The 17,039-nt window shown below is 46.0% G+C and overlaps 1 protein-coding gene across 2 annotated transcripts in view; it reads right to left on the reverse strand.

Moving 5' to 3' along the window:
* Positions 1-10,124, reverse strand: part of Lgmn (legumain) — a 36,195-nt gene extending 26,071 nt beyond the window's left edge. The window contains exon 1 of one of the 2 annotated variants that reach the window (XM_021178946.3): positions 9,928-10,124. The gene's annotated coding sequence lies outside the window, so the exon portion shown is untranslated. Of the gene's footprint in view, positions 1-9,305; positions 9,325-9,927 lie in introns of those variants that run through there. The other variant, XM_085830626.1, reaches the window with a different exon arrangement.
* Between the last annotated feature and the right edge of the window lie 6,915 nt (positions 10,125-17,039).

The raw sequence follows: 17,039 nt of genomic DNA on the forward strand, positions 1-17,039 counted from the left end.
GGAACTCACTCTGTAGACCAGGCTGGCCTTGAACTCAGAAATCCGCCTGCCTCTGCCTCCCAAGTGCTGGGATTAAAGGTGCGTGCCACCACTGCCAGACAACTTTATGCTTAAGAAAGTACCCAGCCCATATTATAGTTTAATGTCAAAACTTGTTTTGTTTGTTTTGAGACAAATGTCTTGAAATGTGTTTCCCAGGCTTGCCTCCAACACCTGGAAGCAATCTTCCCGCCTCAGCTTCCAAAGTACCCGGGGCTGCAGGCATGTGCTCGCAAACCTGCTAATGCCAAACCTTGAAAACCCTTTCTACCACACAAGGTAGTAATAAGGCCATATGCTGGCCACCATACATTGTGTCATTAGCCTCTCTCTGTATCCTGACTCTGGTATTCTGAAATGACTCACCCAGGCCTGTGACCCTGTGATAAGAGGTACTGAGGACTCAGCAGGAAGGAGGCTGTAGGGCTGGCTCTGCCTGGTTTCTGCTCCCATGAAAACAAACAGCAGCTAAGGCATGGTCTATCTCTAAGATGAGGAACCCCATCCTCTGGCCTAACCCTCCAGTGAGAGGGAGACGGGAAAGAAGCCAGGGCACCTAAGCTGATGTCTCCAATGAGGCTGCATCATGCATCTGGTCACATGAGGCTCTCCTTAGGTACAGACTGCATCTCTAAAGCACTCCTGGGTACAAAGATGCTGCTCAGACTACACTTGGATGCAGAGATGTCAGCATAAGTCCTATGGGCTCCCATCCTCCTTGGCCCTAAGCCCAGCATCCTGGCACTTGGGATTGAGCTGCTTGGCCATTGCAAATGTCTCAAACTCAAGAATCAAATCCTCAGTCAGTGCAAATTAAGGTTCCTTTTTTCCTCGTCCTCCTCCTCTTCCTCTTCCTCCTCTTCTTCCCCTTCCTCCTCTCTCCAACTCCTCTTCTTCCTCCTCTCTCCCTCCTCCTCCTCTTCCTCCTCTTCTTCTTCCCCTTCCTCCTCCTCCTCCTCTCCCTCACCCCCACCCCGCCTCATACTTTAGTATCCTGAGTGTTGAGATTGCATCACTTGCCACCATACCCAGCTTGAATTCCCATTTCTTTTGTTTTACTGCAACAGTCCTACAGGAATAACTATAGTAAATGCTCACAGATCTGTGGTCAGTCACCAGGGTGTGGGGAAGTATGATATATAACGGCTGAGGTTAGTGAGCGGCTGAGGTAGTTTCAATGCAAGGACCTGCTGATCTGTTAATATGCACCCAGGAGACTCCTCCACAGTCCCAAAGGCCTGATTAGGGCCCCCATGAGGCATATTCAGACACAGGGCAAGCAAGAACAGAAACAAATGTCCCCAGAGCTCTCCATGAGCCCTACCAGAAGGTGCACATAACCCCCAGTGGGCTTCCTCACCCTGAACACATTCACCTGCCTGAAAGAATTCCCCAAAATCCAGTCAGCAATGTTTTTCTTTTTTCTTTTTTTTAAAGATTTATTTATTTATTCATTTTATGTACGTGAATACACTGTAGCTGTACAGGATGGTTGGGAGCCTTCATGGGGTTATTGGGAATTGAATTTTTAGGACCTCTGCTGGCTCCAGCCCAAAGATTTATTATTATACATAAGTACACTGTATCGGTCTTCTGACATGCCAGAAGTGTCAGATCTTATTACGGGTGGTTGTGAGCCACCATGTGGTTGCTGGGATTTGAACTCAGGACCTGCAGAAGAGCAGTCAGTGTTCTTACCCGCTGAGCCATCTCACCAGCCCCCAGCAATGTTTTTCTATAAAGGCCAAACAGTAAATATTTTTGACTTTGCAGCCCAGGCCATCTCCAACATAGTCATTTGACCCTGCCAATTTATCATGAAAGCAGCCACAGACAATATGGAAACAAATGAATATGGCTGTTAGAATAAACTTTATCTATTAAAAACAAACAAACAAACAACAATACGTAACAAGTTTGACCTGTGGGCCAGATTATAGACTTTGCTCTTAGGAAACAGAATGAGCTCCAGGTCCCAAGGGCATCCTGAATAGCTGTAATGATCTCCCATTAAAATCAACAAACTGGTTCCTGGTTTATACATCAGTCTCTGCTGAGTTTGGCTTGAGTGACATTTGAGTGACTCATCCTATAGGTGGCATTGGTATGTGATCTTTCTCCTCATATTTAGGAGGAAGAGAAATAAATTAATAACACGTGGCTTTCAAGGTCCAACGTTTCCAGATGCACAGATTTTACCAAGCTTGGGTTGGGGAGGCAGCTCGGGGTCAGTCTCCTGCCACACATACAGGAGGACCTGAGTTTGAATCAGCAGAACGCACTGTCAAACCCATGGGTGTGGTCGAGCTCACCTGCAATCCCTGCACTCCTACAGTGAGAGGGGAGAAAGAGGAGAATCTGCAGAAGCTCATGGGTAGATCGAGACCCTGGCCTATTCAGCAGTGAACTACAGAGACTCTGTCTTAATCAAATGGGAAGGATAAACACCAGAAGTTGCCTCATGGCCTCCACAGGCACCTGCATTCACATGAATATGGGTACACACACGCATGCGCGTGGGGGTTGCATCTATGCTGAATTTTTTGTTCTTGGCACTACCTCCAGAGCACAGCAGGATGACAACTAACTTAGCACCTGTAAAAATTCTAGGTATTCAAGTCATCCAACGAGGGCTTACAAGTTACAGGAGGATAAGCCTAGGCTCTATGCAAATGATGCGGCTTCCCTTAGGGGATTTGAGCAATTGGAAGCAGTACCAAGGATGCCCAGATGACTATTCTGGAAACAATGTTCCAACCTGACTGTGAGCAGCAAAACAGACACAGCCAGTCTAGCGGCCTCGCTTAGCTGCTGCCTCGATTGGCCAGCCCTGCAGCAGCCATACAGCCCTCGGCCGGGCTCACTGTATCTGATTTACCTTTCGTTCCTCTCATACACGTTGTCACAGTACTGCTAGGCAGGAGTAGCAGACAGATCTGCCCTGATCCCTTTACTCACTCATCCTCACAGCTGATGAGTTCACAGACGACCCCTGGGAACACAACATAGCTCCATGAGTTCACAGACGACCCCTGGGAACACAACATCGCTCCCTTCAGACAGGGAGGAAACCAAGACTGGGAGAAGGGGTGAAACTTGCAGACCAGTGACATTAATCTGGCTGAGCAAGCTGTGCCTGTCACACTACATCACCTAGACCACTCTTGGGAAATCCTGGTGGGTCCCATGACCAGAAGCTGACAATTCCAGTTTGGGGCCCAAACCCAGAGTGGATCTTCAGCCCTTCTCCCAGGACACCCATGACCCCTCTCACATGCTAGTTCAAGGTACTAGCGGGAGCTCTTCTGTGCCCCTACCATAGAGACCTTTAACCACACTCCCTAAGTCACATGACAAACCTCATGAACTTCCCCAACTGCCAAAGGTTCGTCCTATCGCTTGCCATTGCCACCTTGACACTGTTCATCTACAAGCTAGGCCAGAAGATCAACGTAAGGACTTCACTTGACATCAGAGAAAAAGATCATCAAATGGGCTTAATTCAACCAGGGACAGTGGGACAAAGGGAACATTCCAAACTGTCACCACAAAGCATATAGGTAACAGGCAAGGTCATGGGGCCAACTAAGTCACCCGGTCAAGTTCAAAGCCAGGTATGACACCTCCATCACCACAGGTGTGACCGACCTCTCATTTCCAGCTACCACTGGGTCAGGTGCAGCAAGCCAAAGCCACACCAAGAAGCTAGTTAGTTAGATGACAACATCTCTGAAGAACTTTCCAAATAGGCAAGTCTTCATCATACTCTGTTCTTTGGGGGTTAAAGTAAAGGCATCCTGTAACCAGCTAACAACATGTCAGAGGAACAAAGACGTGGTATGGACTGTCCTCTTGTCTTATTGCTTTGTTGACACAGGGTCTCATTATATAGCAGACTGACCTGGAACTCACAGTCCACCTGCTCCAACTCCAAACTACTAGGATTCTCAGTGTGCATAGCTACTTCTGGCCAGCTAAGGCTCTTTCCTTAATCGAATTTTCTCTTGCTGCGTTAGCTTTCTGTTTTATATTAATGTATTGTATTCTGCTCTATTTTGAGACAGTCTCAGGTAGCCCAGGCTGGCCTCAAAGTGACTACCTAGCTAAGAATGACTTAGAATTCCAGATCCTTAGCCAGTACTCCGGAGGCAAGGCAGATTTCGAGGCCAGCTTGGTCTACAGAGTGAGTTCCAGGACAGTCAGAGCTACACAGAGAGAGAAGCCCTATCTTGAATCACCCTCCCTACTGCCCCCCTCCTCAAGTGCATGCAAAAGAAATCCCAGAACCTCCTGCCTCCACCTCCCCAAGTGCTAGCCAATGTTTGCCACATGATTTGAGGTGTTGGGATTAAACTGAGGGTCTCCTAAGTGCTAGGCAATGCTCTATGTCTGAGCTTCATCCTCGGCCTTAATCTCTCTGGTAAATAGGCTCCTCTGCGACACAGGGGCCACCGCTCCCATTCTAGCAGGACTACAGTATGAAGTTCTCAGTCTCATGTCTTTTGGCTTTCCTGCTGAAGACGAAGGTAACTAGATCCTATCTCAAATGAAAATGTCTCACCAGATGAGCTTATCAACAAGAGATGATGAGATGGGCAATGAGCCAGTTCTAGACTATAGAGTGCATAACCTTTCTAGGGCCACAAAGTTATCGTTCCATCAAAATCTCTGTCTACCTATTTCCTGTGGATAAGAGTTATGCAAATAACACGTGTAGACATGCAAATGATTCTAACAAAGGGTGGTGTCTTAATTAGGGTTTTTCTGCTGTGAACAGACACCAGGACCAAGGCAACGCTTATTAGAACAACCTTTACTTGTGGCTGGCTTACAGGTTTATCATCAAGGCAGGAGCATGGTATCGTCCAGGCTGGCATGGTGCAAGAAGAGATGAGAGTTCTACATCTTCATCTGAAGGCTGCTAGGAGAACACTGGCTTCCAGGCAGTTCCAAGGGTATTAAAGCCCACACCCAGAGTGACAAACCTACTCCAACAGGGCCACACCTCCTAATGCCACTCACTGGGCCAAGCATATACAAACCATCAAAGGTGGCTACACAGACTTTCTTTTGCCCCCAATCCACCCCCACCCACATATCACACCCCAATATTTCCAGTCTACAGTCATGGCTGTACTTTGGAGTACTCGTTGAACTAGTTATAACACCAATAAATTTTATCAATAAGTTAAGCAAAACTCTTAACACATGCTCATTTTTTAAGATGTATACAGTGATAACATCACCTTTAAAAAAAACAAAAACAGCCGGGCGTGGTAGCGCACGTCTTTAATCCCAGCACTCGGGGGGTGGGGGTGGGGTGGGGAGGGAGAGGCAGGCAGATTTCTGAGTTCTAGGCCAGCCTGGTCTACAAAGTGAGTTCCAGGACAGCCAGAGCTACACAGAGAAACCCTGTCTTGAAAAAAAAAAACAAAAAACAAAAAACAAACCAAAACAAAAAAACAAAACAAAACCAAAAAAATGTATCTTTTACCATCACAGAAACTACAAGCATCTAACATAAGCAAACAGAATCAAAACTGTTGGTAGGAGGCCTCAGGCATCTAATAGCACAATGTCTAGCAGAAGGCTGACAGCGTCTCAATACTTGTATTTTTGATGCCTATTTCAAATTTGAATTATTTTAAACCAAGGTTATTATTTTTTGAAACTTGGTTCCATTAAGTCTGTGGTCTTTTTCCAAAAATGACTATCTATGTTAATTCTGAAGTTAAGACTTTTTTAAAAAAGAAAACCCTGACTGGCCTGAACTCAAAAATATCCACCAGCCTCTTTCTGAGCACTAAAACTAAAGGTGTGTGCTATCACACCTAGCCTTGAAGTTAAGCTCTTGTTGGATTTTGATTTTGTTTGATTTTAGGCCTGTCAACATAGTCATAGCTGTAGCTATCCTAGAACTCACAATGTAGTCCAGGCTGGCCTCAAAATCAGAGAATGGCCTGCCTGCCTCTAGAGTACTGGGATTAAAGGCAGGTATCACCAGGCTGGTACTGAAATTACTGTACCTTTTTTTTTTTTTTTTTTACTTCAAGAAATTTAAGGCCCATGTAGTGGTGGACACCTTTAGTCCTAGCACTCTGGAAGCAGGCAGGCCAATATATGAGTTCAAAACCAGCCTGGTCTACACAGTAAGTTCCAGGACAGTCAGAGCTACATAGTGAGACTCTTGTCTTGAAGAAAAAAGAAAAAAAGAAAAAAGGGCCAGGTGGTAGTGGTTCACACCTTTAATCCCAGCACTTAGAAGGCAGAGGCAGGGGGATCTCTGTGAGTTTGAGGCCAGCCTGATCTACAGAGTGAATTCCAGGACAGGCAAGGTTACACAGGGAAACCCTGTCTTAAAAAGCAAAAAAAGATGTGATGTAAACATAACCGCTCTGTCCCAGTCACCTTCAGGATTACTAAACTACCAGCTGTTAATATCTTGTTACAATATTAGAGCTTCATCCTCCACAACACCCACAAAACATTGCAGATGGAATCTCTGCCTGGCAGTCCCATTCTTCGCCACCCACAATACATTATTCTAAATTAGCATTTCTTTCCAATTAGTGTATTATACTCTTAAATCGATCTACAGACATCCAATCAACACTTTCTTCCTCTCAGAGTGCTAGGCTGTTTCTAGGTTTTGTTTTGGTTTTTTGTGGTTTTTCTTTTTGTTTTTTTGAAGCAGGGTTTCTCTGTATAGCTCTGGCTGTCCTGGAACTCCACTACAAGCAATCCACAAACACTGCAACAAACCTCTCTTTATACACAAATATCTATGGTATTCCCAAGAACTGCACGGTGGGAGAAGGTGTTTGGGTTTTTTGAGACAGGCTCTCTCTACCTATCCCTGAATGTCCTATGAAATCTATGTAGACCAGGCTGGCCTTGAACTCACAGACTCTCTGTCTCTCCAGTGCTAGGACACTGGGTTTTTTTAATTCACTCTTTTGCAAGTGGCTACTTTGTTCTAAGGCAGAGGCTCTCAGCCTTCCTAATACAGTCCCCCATGTTGTGATGATCCCAGACCGTAAAATTATTTCTTTGCTACTTCATCACTGTAATCTTGCTATTGTTATGAATTGTAATGTAAATTTCTGATATGCAGGATATCCGATATGCAACCCCCAAAGGGACTGAGACCCACAGGTTGAGAACCATTGGTCTACAGCAAGTAGCAATACAAACTTCTTCTCGCTTTTCATCTGATAGCATCAAACTTTCATTCCCGAATTTGAGTATCTAACTATGAGGGGTTATTGGGGGGGGGGGTTAAAAAAATCAGTGAGCCTCATCACATGTTCATTTAATCCTCCAATTTCCAACATCCTCAATGCTCGTGACAACTTCATCATAAACTGAGATTCAGAATTTGATCCACTAAGCAACTTTCTGCGGTTTAAAAAATAACACCGGAAGGCCATGGAGATGATCCAGTGGTTAAAGGAACTGGCCTAGGAAGTCTGATGAGCTGATTCCCAGAAGCCAAGTGAAAAAAACTGAATCAGCATCTGCAGTCTCAGCACATCGGACCGGAAGACAGGAGACAGGAGAATCATTCAGTGTCATTCCGATACCTGAGAACCAGCTAGCCTAGGGCTAGAGCTTTCCTCTCATCTCCACACTTGGGCAAAGGGGCTTGTGCAATAGGGTGTATACACGTGCTGGAACACAGGCACACACACACACACACACACACACACACACAAATAGTAAAACAATTCAGAAAAAAATCATAATGCTGGAGCCAAATGTTTTTGGCACAATCTAAACTCCCAGCATTCAGGAGGCCGAGGGAGGAGAGTTACAGCAAATTCAAGGTCAGTATGGGCTAGAGTAAAAGCCTATCTCATAAAAACACAAACAAACAAAGAACAACAACAAAAAAATGGAGCCTGATATGGTACACACCTTAATCCCAACACTCAGGAGGCAGAGGCAAGCCTATTTCTGTGAGCTGAGTCAAGCCTGGTCTATATAGTGAGTTGCAGGACAACCAGGATTACGTAGAGACCATGTCTCAAAAAAATAAGTATAATAACAACAACAACAACAGCAACAGTAATAATAACAGGAACAACAATGAGCATTTCTCCAAGAGTCACAGGAAAATTCCAGAAGCAGAGTTTTCACTTCAACACTGTGAAGTGGGACATGTTTTGTTTTGTTTTGTTTGGGTTTTCTGGGTTAACAGCATTCACGTCACATACACAATGGTGGGCCCAGAAGAGCAAAAGCCAGAATGTCCCATCACTACTATCCCTGGAGCTGTCACAATGCTGTCACCCAATGCTTTACTCATGTGTCCCTAGCAATGCTGGGGACAACAAGCCACTGTGCTGCCAGCCTCATAATTATGTGCAGGACATGACCCTCCACTGGTTTGTGAGTGGCTCCAGAGAGTCCTCCCAGTTACTATAAATAGAAAACGCTCTGCAGGCCGCAGCCTCACTCTTCTCTCCTGCACACTGTACCATCTCTGATCCCACCTAGCAGCCCCACAGTGAGTGCCCTACACCATCCAGGTTCCTGTGAAAGCCACACACACACAGCATACACACAGCAACATCGCCTACTGACACATATGTCCAAGAATGTGTCCCCATCAATAAACAGTGTCCTGGGCATGGTGTAGTCTCTCTCTTCCCACCACTGCTGTAACTCCCCTGGGGGTGACTGTGGTGCCCTTCTGGTCTTCAGTGTGGCCTCCTCTAACACTTTCTACCCTACAAACCCTGTAAGGTAAAGAGAAATCTACACTAAAAGCAGCTCACTGGGTATTCAGGACAACACCTAAATTCCCCATCCCACTAAAGGGCATTTGAGATACACGTGACATCCGCCTGCATCAATTCACTCCACACATGTAATCCCTTAATCCAAACAGGCTCCACAATCCCAGATCCAAAAACGCTGTTCACAACTTCACCTTGCTGTTCTCCAGGTAATGCACACCCCTCCTCTGACCCACTAGCCACTTCCTATCTCCATGACTCCAACTTCACCCCTCTCCCCTCCACACCAAGTCCTAGTTCCTCCAAAATGAGGTTTGGGTGTTGTCTCTGTACACAAAGGACTATCTCTACCCACAACAAAACAAATTCGTCTCAAAAATCTTTGCAAAGAACACAGCATGGTGCCCCAACCCTGTAATTCCGGCCTTCAGAAAGCTGAGGCAGGAGGGTCGCTGAATTCAAAAACCAACCCCATGGCTACATGTTGAGTTTGAGGAGGCTGTCTCAAAGCAAAGAAAAGCTTACCTTATTCCAGCCCAATAAATATCTGGTTTGCAGACCCAGAGTAAAGAATATTCCATAGGGCATACAGCTGCAGACCACAGGGCGAGTCTCAAATTCTGACCACTCATTTTCATCTATAAAATGGAGCACGTGACAGACATTCCATCCTCCAGCCCTTAGGATCTACTGTACTTAACACAAAATAATCCTAACCCTAAGGGGCCAGGGACCACAAAGGCTAGCTTTCACTATCAAGGAGGATGTGAGCCTCCCTGAAACCCACTAGCTCTTGCCAGGAATATTTGGGGTATTCCTGTCGGGGTGTTTTTGTTCAGATCGGGAATCGCCCCTGTCCACTGGTGTACTGCTCCAAGTTAAAAACATCAACAACAAACCCTGGACTCTGCCAAGAGCCGCCTGGCTGTGAAACCTTAGTAAACCGACTCCTCCTCCTGCCTCAGTTTCGCACTCCAGGGCAACCGGCCGTTCCAGCAAAGCACACTCGCGACACAAACAAGTCTCCGGCTGGGAGCTTTCAGAAGGGAAATATTACTCAGAAAGGGTCGAGGGATGGAAAAACCTAGCCAAAAACCAGTAAGTCACCTCTCATGGGGCGCGGGTCCTCCCGGGGGTCCCGAATTACCTGGGCGGGTGATCGCCGCGGTGACTGCAGAACCGTGGGAATTCCGGGCGTCGCGCAGACTCAGAGCAGCCACCTCTAGAGTCCGCCCCGCTGTGATTGAGCTGCTGCAACACCGATCGCTGAGCCCGGGCTACCTGCGCAGCCTGATTTGTGCAGCCTCGGAGTGTGGCGTATAAGCAAACCAATAGAAGCTGAGACTGAGGCCGGCAAGCCAGAAAGACTACGAATTCCAGTGTGCGTGGGCGGGGCTTCAGGGCCCTGTGGGCGGAGCTTTAGGGCCCTATGATCAGAGGTTGGGGCTGCGTCTTTTCAATGAACTAGGCTTGAGCACCTAGTTGTCTGGGGACTCTAGGGACAGTGAGTGAGAAGTCGCGCGAACTAACTGGTCTCCAGGCTTGTCAGCGCACTGGACCTACGAATGCTACCCCGTAGTCCACCCACAACAAAGGACCGTTTGTTTTTGGGTTTTTTTTTTTTTTTTTGGTCTGCCTTGGCCTATGATCACAACACCCACCCCACCCCCAACCTCCAGAGATGTATGGCCACCCCAGCTTTACAGACAGGATATCTGACAAAATCAAGGAGCTTAATTTTTTTTTCAGGCTCCCAAAACACTTTCAGTGGCGGAAGCTAACCTTAGCAGTCGGGTTCCTGAATGCTAAAATCCCCCCCACCTCCTATCATGTCCCAAATGTTGGGTGTCACAGTGAGCTGGAGAGGAAGTAAAATACTCTATATGCAAGTGCCAGAAGCTGGTGCTCAGTGAATGAGTTGGATGGAGTTGTGACAGAGTTCATGTAGTCTTGCCCAACTATACCAGGACCCGAAACAGGGCCAACTTCCAGGGCTTTTATGTTGGTATTTCTCTGTGTGTGTGTGTGTGTACACTCACACACCTGCGAACGCATGTACATATGTATGCATATGAGTGTAGAGGCCAGACGTCAACCTCAGGGCCATCCCCCTTGGTTTTGTCTCTGTGCTTTGGTTTGATTTTTTGAGATAGAGTCTCTATGCATCCCTGGCTGCCCTGAAACACAATATATAGACCAGCCAGGCCTTGAACTCAGAGAGATCCACCCTCATGCCCCTCCCTCTGTAATACTGGGATTAAAGATAAGCTTCATTGAGCCCAGATCCACCGTGTTTTGTAAAACAGGATATCTCATTTGGCCTGGGGCTTACTGGTCAAGCTAGACTGCTGGCCAGTGAATCCAGGAGATCGGCTGTGTCTTTCTCCCTAATGGTCACACTAGTGTGTTACACTTTGAGCCATTTCCCCCGTCCCTGAATCTTTCCCCCTCCTCCTCCCAAGTCTTAGGCCTGACAACCCACAGCAGGTCTGCTCCCTATCTCGGTTAATAAGATCACAGCCGCATCTGCCAGCTTAGTATTATCTCTGGCCATGTTTGCAGACAAGGAGAGTTGAATCATTGTGAGAGACTCTAAGGACAGCAAAATGAAGATAACAACGGACACTTGGAAGGAAACATTTGCGATCACTGACCTTAGCATATGGCCACATGGCCTAGGATCACAACACGGAGGTAACCTTGGGCTTCAAGTCAAAACCCTATGATAAAACACGCCTTCAGGTCTTCCACCATGAATATCTGAAGCACATTCATGGGCTCACTGAACATATTTACCAGGCCCCTTTAAGTGCCACACATAGCCAAGTTTTGAGATAAATAGGATTTTATTTCCTCCCCTTGGGCATTAGAAGTGTGTCCTTAGCCACTTCCTATCTCACCCAGAATAAATGGTAAACTTTGACTGTTAGGCCTTAATAATGAAAGGGACATCCTGGCCTGTGGCCTGATGTGTTCAGACAAAGGGCCTGGGACAGCCTTTTCCCTCCCTCAGCAATAGTTGAGTTGAGTGGACCAGAAGAGAAGGCACTATAAGTGGATACCCAATAGGAGAAGCTGCTGGGGGTTGCCAAGGTGATGGCCGGGGAGCCCAGGAAACCTGCAAGTAGATGTCAGAGAGGTCTGAGCCCAGGTCTGGGAGCACAGGTGAGCTCTGCTTTCAAGTTATCTGGATTCAGATTTCAACCCCACACCCACTACAAGTGTCTTGCCCAGAACTAGCTCATCTTCTCGGTTTCCTCATACCTAGCAGCAGCTAAGTGCCCCATAAATATAAGGTTCAATGATCCCTTGGGCAGTGGGTGTAACTTGAGAATTCTTTTCTTTTCTGGGACAGGGTTTCTCTGCGTAGGGTTAGATGTTCTAGAACTTTCTCTGTGGACTAGGCTGGCCTTGAACTCAGAGATCCGACTGCCTCAACCTCCAGAGTGCTGGGTGGGAATAAAGCAGTGTGCCACCTCTGCCCACTTGAAAATTCTAATGAGAAAAACAAGGTAGCTTGGTATGGTTGAATACACCAATAAATCCTGATGTCTGGGAGACTGAGGCAGGGGCATTGCCAGCCTGGGCTATATAATGAAACCCTGTCTCAAAAAGAAAGAAAGAAAGAAAGAAAGAAAGAAAGAAAGAAAGAAAGAAAGAAAGAAAGAAAAGAAAGAAAGGAAGGAAGGAAGGAAGGAAGGAAGGAAGGAAGGAAGGAAGGAAGAAAGAAAGAAAGAAAGAAAGAAAGAAAGAAAGAAAGAAAGAGAGAAAGAAAAGAAAGAAAGAAAGAAAGAGAAAAAGAAAAGAAAGAAAGAAAGAAAGAAAGAAAGAAAGAAAGAAAGAAAGAAAGAAAGAAAAGAAGGAAAGAAGAGGGGAAAGAGAAAAGAAAAGAAAAGAAAAGAAAAGAAAAGAAAAGAAAAGAAAAGAAAAGAAGGGAGGGAGGAAAGAAGGAAGGGAGGGAGAGAGAGAGGGAAACGGAATCTATGACCTTGGCAACTGTCTTCACTCTAGTGCCTGCTCATGGCATGGCAGCCATGATATGTATTGAGCCAATGGAAAACACCCCTGGCCCAAGCAAATACCAACACAGTCCCCAGAAGCAGGCTGGCACCAGGCTTCCTGCAGACACATAGAAACTGTCCCAGCAAAATTCCTGCCAAAAAAAATCCTGGTTATGGCTTCAGCTACCATCTCAGGGTTAGAGGTTAGTGACGTCAAAGGTGGAAAGGTGATATCAGAGTGTGGCAGCCTCCCGGCTCACCAGAAGTACTAGCACAGAGGGCCATTTCAGAATAAGTATTTTTGGGAAGACAAACAGTAGGCTAGTGAGTGAGAGACTGAGATTATACAGAACCAGAAGCAAGCAGATCTCTAAAAGTTCAAGGCCAGCGCACTACTACATAGCAAATTCCACAACAGTCCCGGAGCACATAAAAAGACCCTGTCACAAAAAACAGACAACAAAAAGATACAGCAGCAGCAGGGGCTGGGCAAGGGTGAAAGCTGTGGAATAGGTGAAGGTCAGTTTCTCTGCCTCAGCACCGTAGACATTTGGGGTGCGCGACTCTTTGTTTTAGGGAAAGCCGTCCTGTGCTCTACAGGAGGCTTTGCTGGGCTCTAGCCACCTGGTGCAGGTAGCACCCCTCCTGCAAGTTATGACAAACAAAAACATGTCTACAGATGCTACCAAAAACTATCTAGGAGAGGAACACACACACTGCCACCGCCGCCGCCGCCGCCACCACCACCACCCTGTTTAGACCCACCAATTCAGAGCGAGAACTGACTACATCCTTTTGTGTGTGCATTTAACCATCCATTCTGTCTGACCTGGAGCTAGAAGCTGTGGACTCAGGGTCCAGACTGCACGGGTGTCAATCCCAGCTTTAGTACTTCCTGTTGTGCAACCTCAGACAAATCACTGAACTCCAGGTTCTGCATTTGTGGCATAGCCATGTCAGCCACAGTACTTTGCTTTAACCTCCTTGGGACCGGGTTGAGATATGGGGTCTTTAAGAAGAGTTCGGGACTCTTGTCAGTACAGCAGTGGGTGGGTTAGGAGGGGAGTCAACTTCTGAAGAAAACATGACTTTACACTCAGCCCCCCACCCCCACTCCCATCCCACCCCCACCCCTGCCCTGTGACATTTTTGGTCCCATTGTGGTCTCCACCACTGTCAACCAGATAAGCTTCAATTTTTTTTTCTTTTTTCTTTTTTCTTTTTTTTTTTTTTTTTTTTTTTTTTTTTTTTTTTTTTTTGGTTTTTCGAGACAGGGTTTCTCTGTGTAGCTCTGGCTGTCCTGGAACTCACTTTGTAGACCAGGCTGGCCTCGAACTCAGAAATCCACCTGCCTCTGCCTCCCGAGTGCTGGAATTAAAGGCATGCGCCACCATGCCCGGCTTTTTTCTTTTCTTTTTTCTTATTATAATAACACAAAAAAATACTTTTTAAGGCCAGTAAGATGGCTCTGCTGTAAAGATACCTCCTGCCAAGCACGATGAGGTGAGTAAAAACCCAGGACCCACAAAGTAAGAAAGAGAGTACTAACTCCCACAAGATGTCCCCTGACCTCCACAACTGACAATTGTGCTCTAGTGCACACATGCATACACTAAATAAATATAAATTTGAATTTTACAAAAAAAAATTCTGTAGTTTATAAAGAACTGTGGCTTTTTCTGCTTTAGAAGCACAAATGGAGAAGACAACGTGTAACGGAAAAACCCTTAGGGCAGATTCTCACGCTGTGTGAACTAATTACCAAGTATGATAGAGTCAAGCACTAGCTCGAGCCGCAAGACCCCAGAAGTCAATTCTCCCCACCACACATAAAGTGACTGCTGTTGTTGGAATATGACCGTCAAAGGCCCTATGCTGCACCACAATTCCCAAAGCAGTAATGCGAAAGCCATGGGGCCTTTGAGAGATGTGTAGGCTATAGGACCTGCAGTACGGGAGTGTGTGCTCTTCCTGTGGGAGTGAGTTGGTTCTTGGAGGAGGTTAGTAATCCTGAGAACATATCCATCACAAGGATTTGACTTCCTCGGCTCTCTCTTGCTTCATCTCTACCACATGAGCTCTTCTTCCCTTCCCCTGTGCCCCAAGATAGCACAAGGCTTTCGCCAGAAGTCAAACCACAGGCCAAGATAAACCTGTTTTCTTGACTAGTCTGCTAGTCTCTAAGGCAGTTTCCCTCAGGGTTAGAGCCCCTGATAGGTTGCCCAAGCAACCCCATACCCATGTGCATACAGGCACTAACTAGACTCAGCTGGCATCTACTCTCTCTCTCTCTCTCTCTCTCTCTCTCTCTCTCTCTCACACACACACACACACACACACACACACACTTTTTTTTTTGAGACAGGGTTTAAAGGTACCATAGCCAGCATGCTTTGGTTTTTTTTAAATTATTATTACTATTATTATTAAAAATGTGTGTGTGTAAGCCGGGCATGGTGGCACACGCCTTTAATCCCAGCACTCGGGAGACAGAAGCAGGTGGATTTCTCAGTTCGAGGCCAACCTGGTCTACAAAGTGAGTTCCAGGACAGCCAGGACTATACAGAGAAACCCTGTCTCAAAAAAGAAACGAGAAAACACAGAGAATTGTAATGTGAAACTCAGTGAACACTCACAGAGTGAGCCTATTCTGAACCAGAGGTCAGAAATGAAACTGAGCCTGACCAACACCCAAGGGCACTCTGGAAACTCAATAGTGTTTTCTCCTGGTTTTATTTATTTATTTTTTATTTTATTTTATTGAATTTTTTTAGGACCTCTTCTTGCTCCGGTTAGCCTCCCTCGCTTTGGTCAACTCTGCTCGCTCCAGCCCAAAGATTTATTCATTATTATTATACATAAGTACACTGTAGCTGTCTTCTGACACACCAGAAGAAGGCATTAGATTTCATTGCAGATTGTTGTGAGCCACCATGTGGTTGCTGGGATTTGAACTCAGGACCTTCGGAAGAACATTTAGTGCTCTTACCCGTTGAGCCATCTCACCAGCCCTATTTCTATATTTTGAGACAGGGCCTCACCATGCAGCTCTGGCTGTCCTGGGAACTCACTATATAGATCAGGCAGGCATGAGTCTAATTTTGTTTATTTTTGTTTAATGTGCACTGGTGTTTTGTCTGCCTGCGTGTTGGTATAACGGTGTTGGATCCCCTGGAACTAGAGTCAGAGACAGTTGTGAGCTGTCTTATGGGTACTGGGAATTGAACCTGGGTCCTTTGGAAGAGAAGCCAGTGCTCCTGACCACTGAGCTATCTCTCCAGCCCCTGTATTTTCTCCTCTTGATCCCAATTCCTGTTATCACTATTCTGATCACATACCACTTACCTTTTCTTTTTATTTTTTAAAATTGTGCTGATTATATAACATAAAACATTTTTCATTTAACCGCCCCCCCTTTTTCCATTTAGATTTTAAAAATATGTGTATGTAGGTGTGTGAAGGTGTCCAAGGAAGCCAGAGGAGGGCATTGAGCCTCATAAAAAGGGAGTTGTGAGCTGCCCTATGTGAGTGCTGGAACTGAACTCAGCCCCTCTTGGAAGAACAGCAAGCTCTTTTAACTGCTATGCCGTCTCTCCAGACTCTCTCCCCTCCCCCATTATACCAATTTTAAATGTGTGCTACTGGCATTGGTAACACTGCATGCTTCTGCTACCATCAAAACTTAATGTCATAATCCCCATCACAAAACCATTCACATCTCTCCCCGAAAAACACCCTACGATCCTCTCACCCCAGACTTTCCTTGTGACCTCATTTCCTGCATTTCACAACCAGCCCAGCACCAGCTTTTGTGTCTGCAGCAGTTAGTTCCCAAAATGTCCTTCCCCTTCCAGTCATGCAGCTGGTTTCTATGGTCATGAGGGTAACTCTTCCTCAGAGCGTCTGTTTTAAGCCAGTTGACTTAAAACAACCTAGAAGCCCTTCTTCTTGATCTAGACTCCTACCTAATTTTACCACCTGAGCATCTAAATTGGTGGAGAGTATCTGTAATGCCAACTCTAGGAATGAGGCAAATTACCACACGTTTGAGGAACAACCTGGGTTGAGTTCCAGAACAACCCAGAACAAGGTCCTGTCTTTAAAAAATAATTTAAATTAAAAAAATGTAAAAAGAAGGGAGGGAGGGACTGGAGATATAGAAAGCTGGAAACATACTTGCCTTGAATGAAGCCCTGAGTTTGATCCCCAGCACAGGAAGGAAGGAAGGAAGGAAGGAAGGAAGGAAGGAAGGAAGGAG

The sequence above is a fragment of the Mus caroli genome, unplaced genomic scaffold (genome assembly GCF_978045245.1).
Source record: "Mus caroli unplaced genomic scaffold, Mus_caroli_1 scaffold_14, whole genome shotgun sequence".
In the NCBI taxonomy this organism is placed as follows: Eukaryota; Metazoa; Chordata; class Mammalia; order Rodentia; family Muridae; genus Mus; species Mus caroli.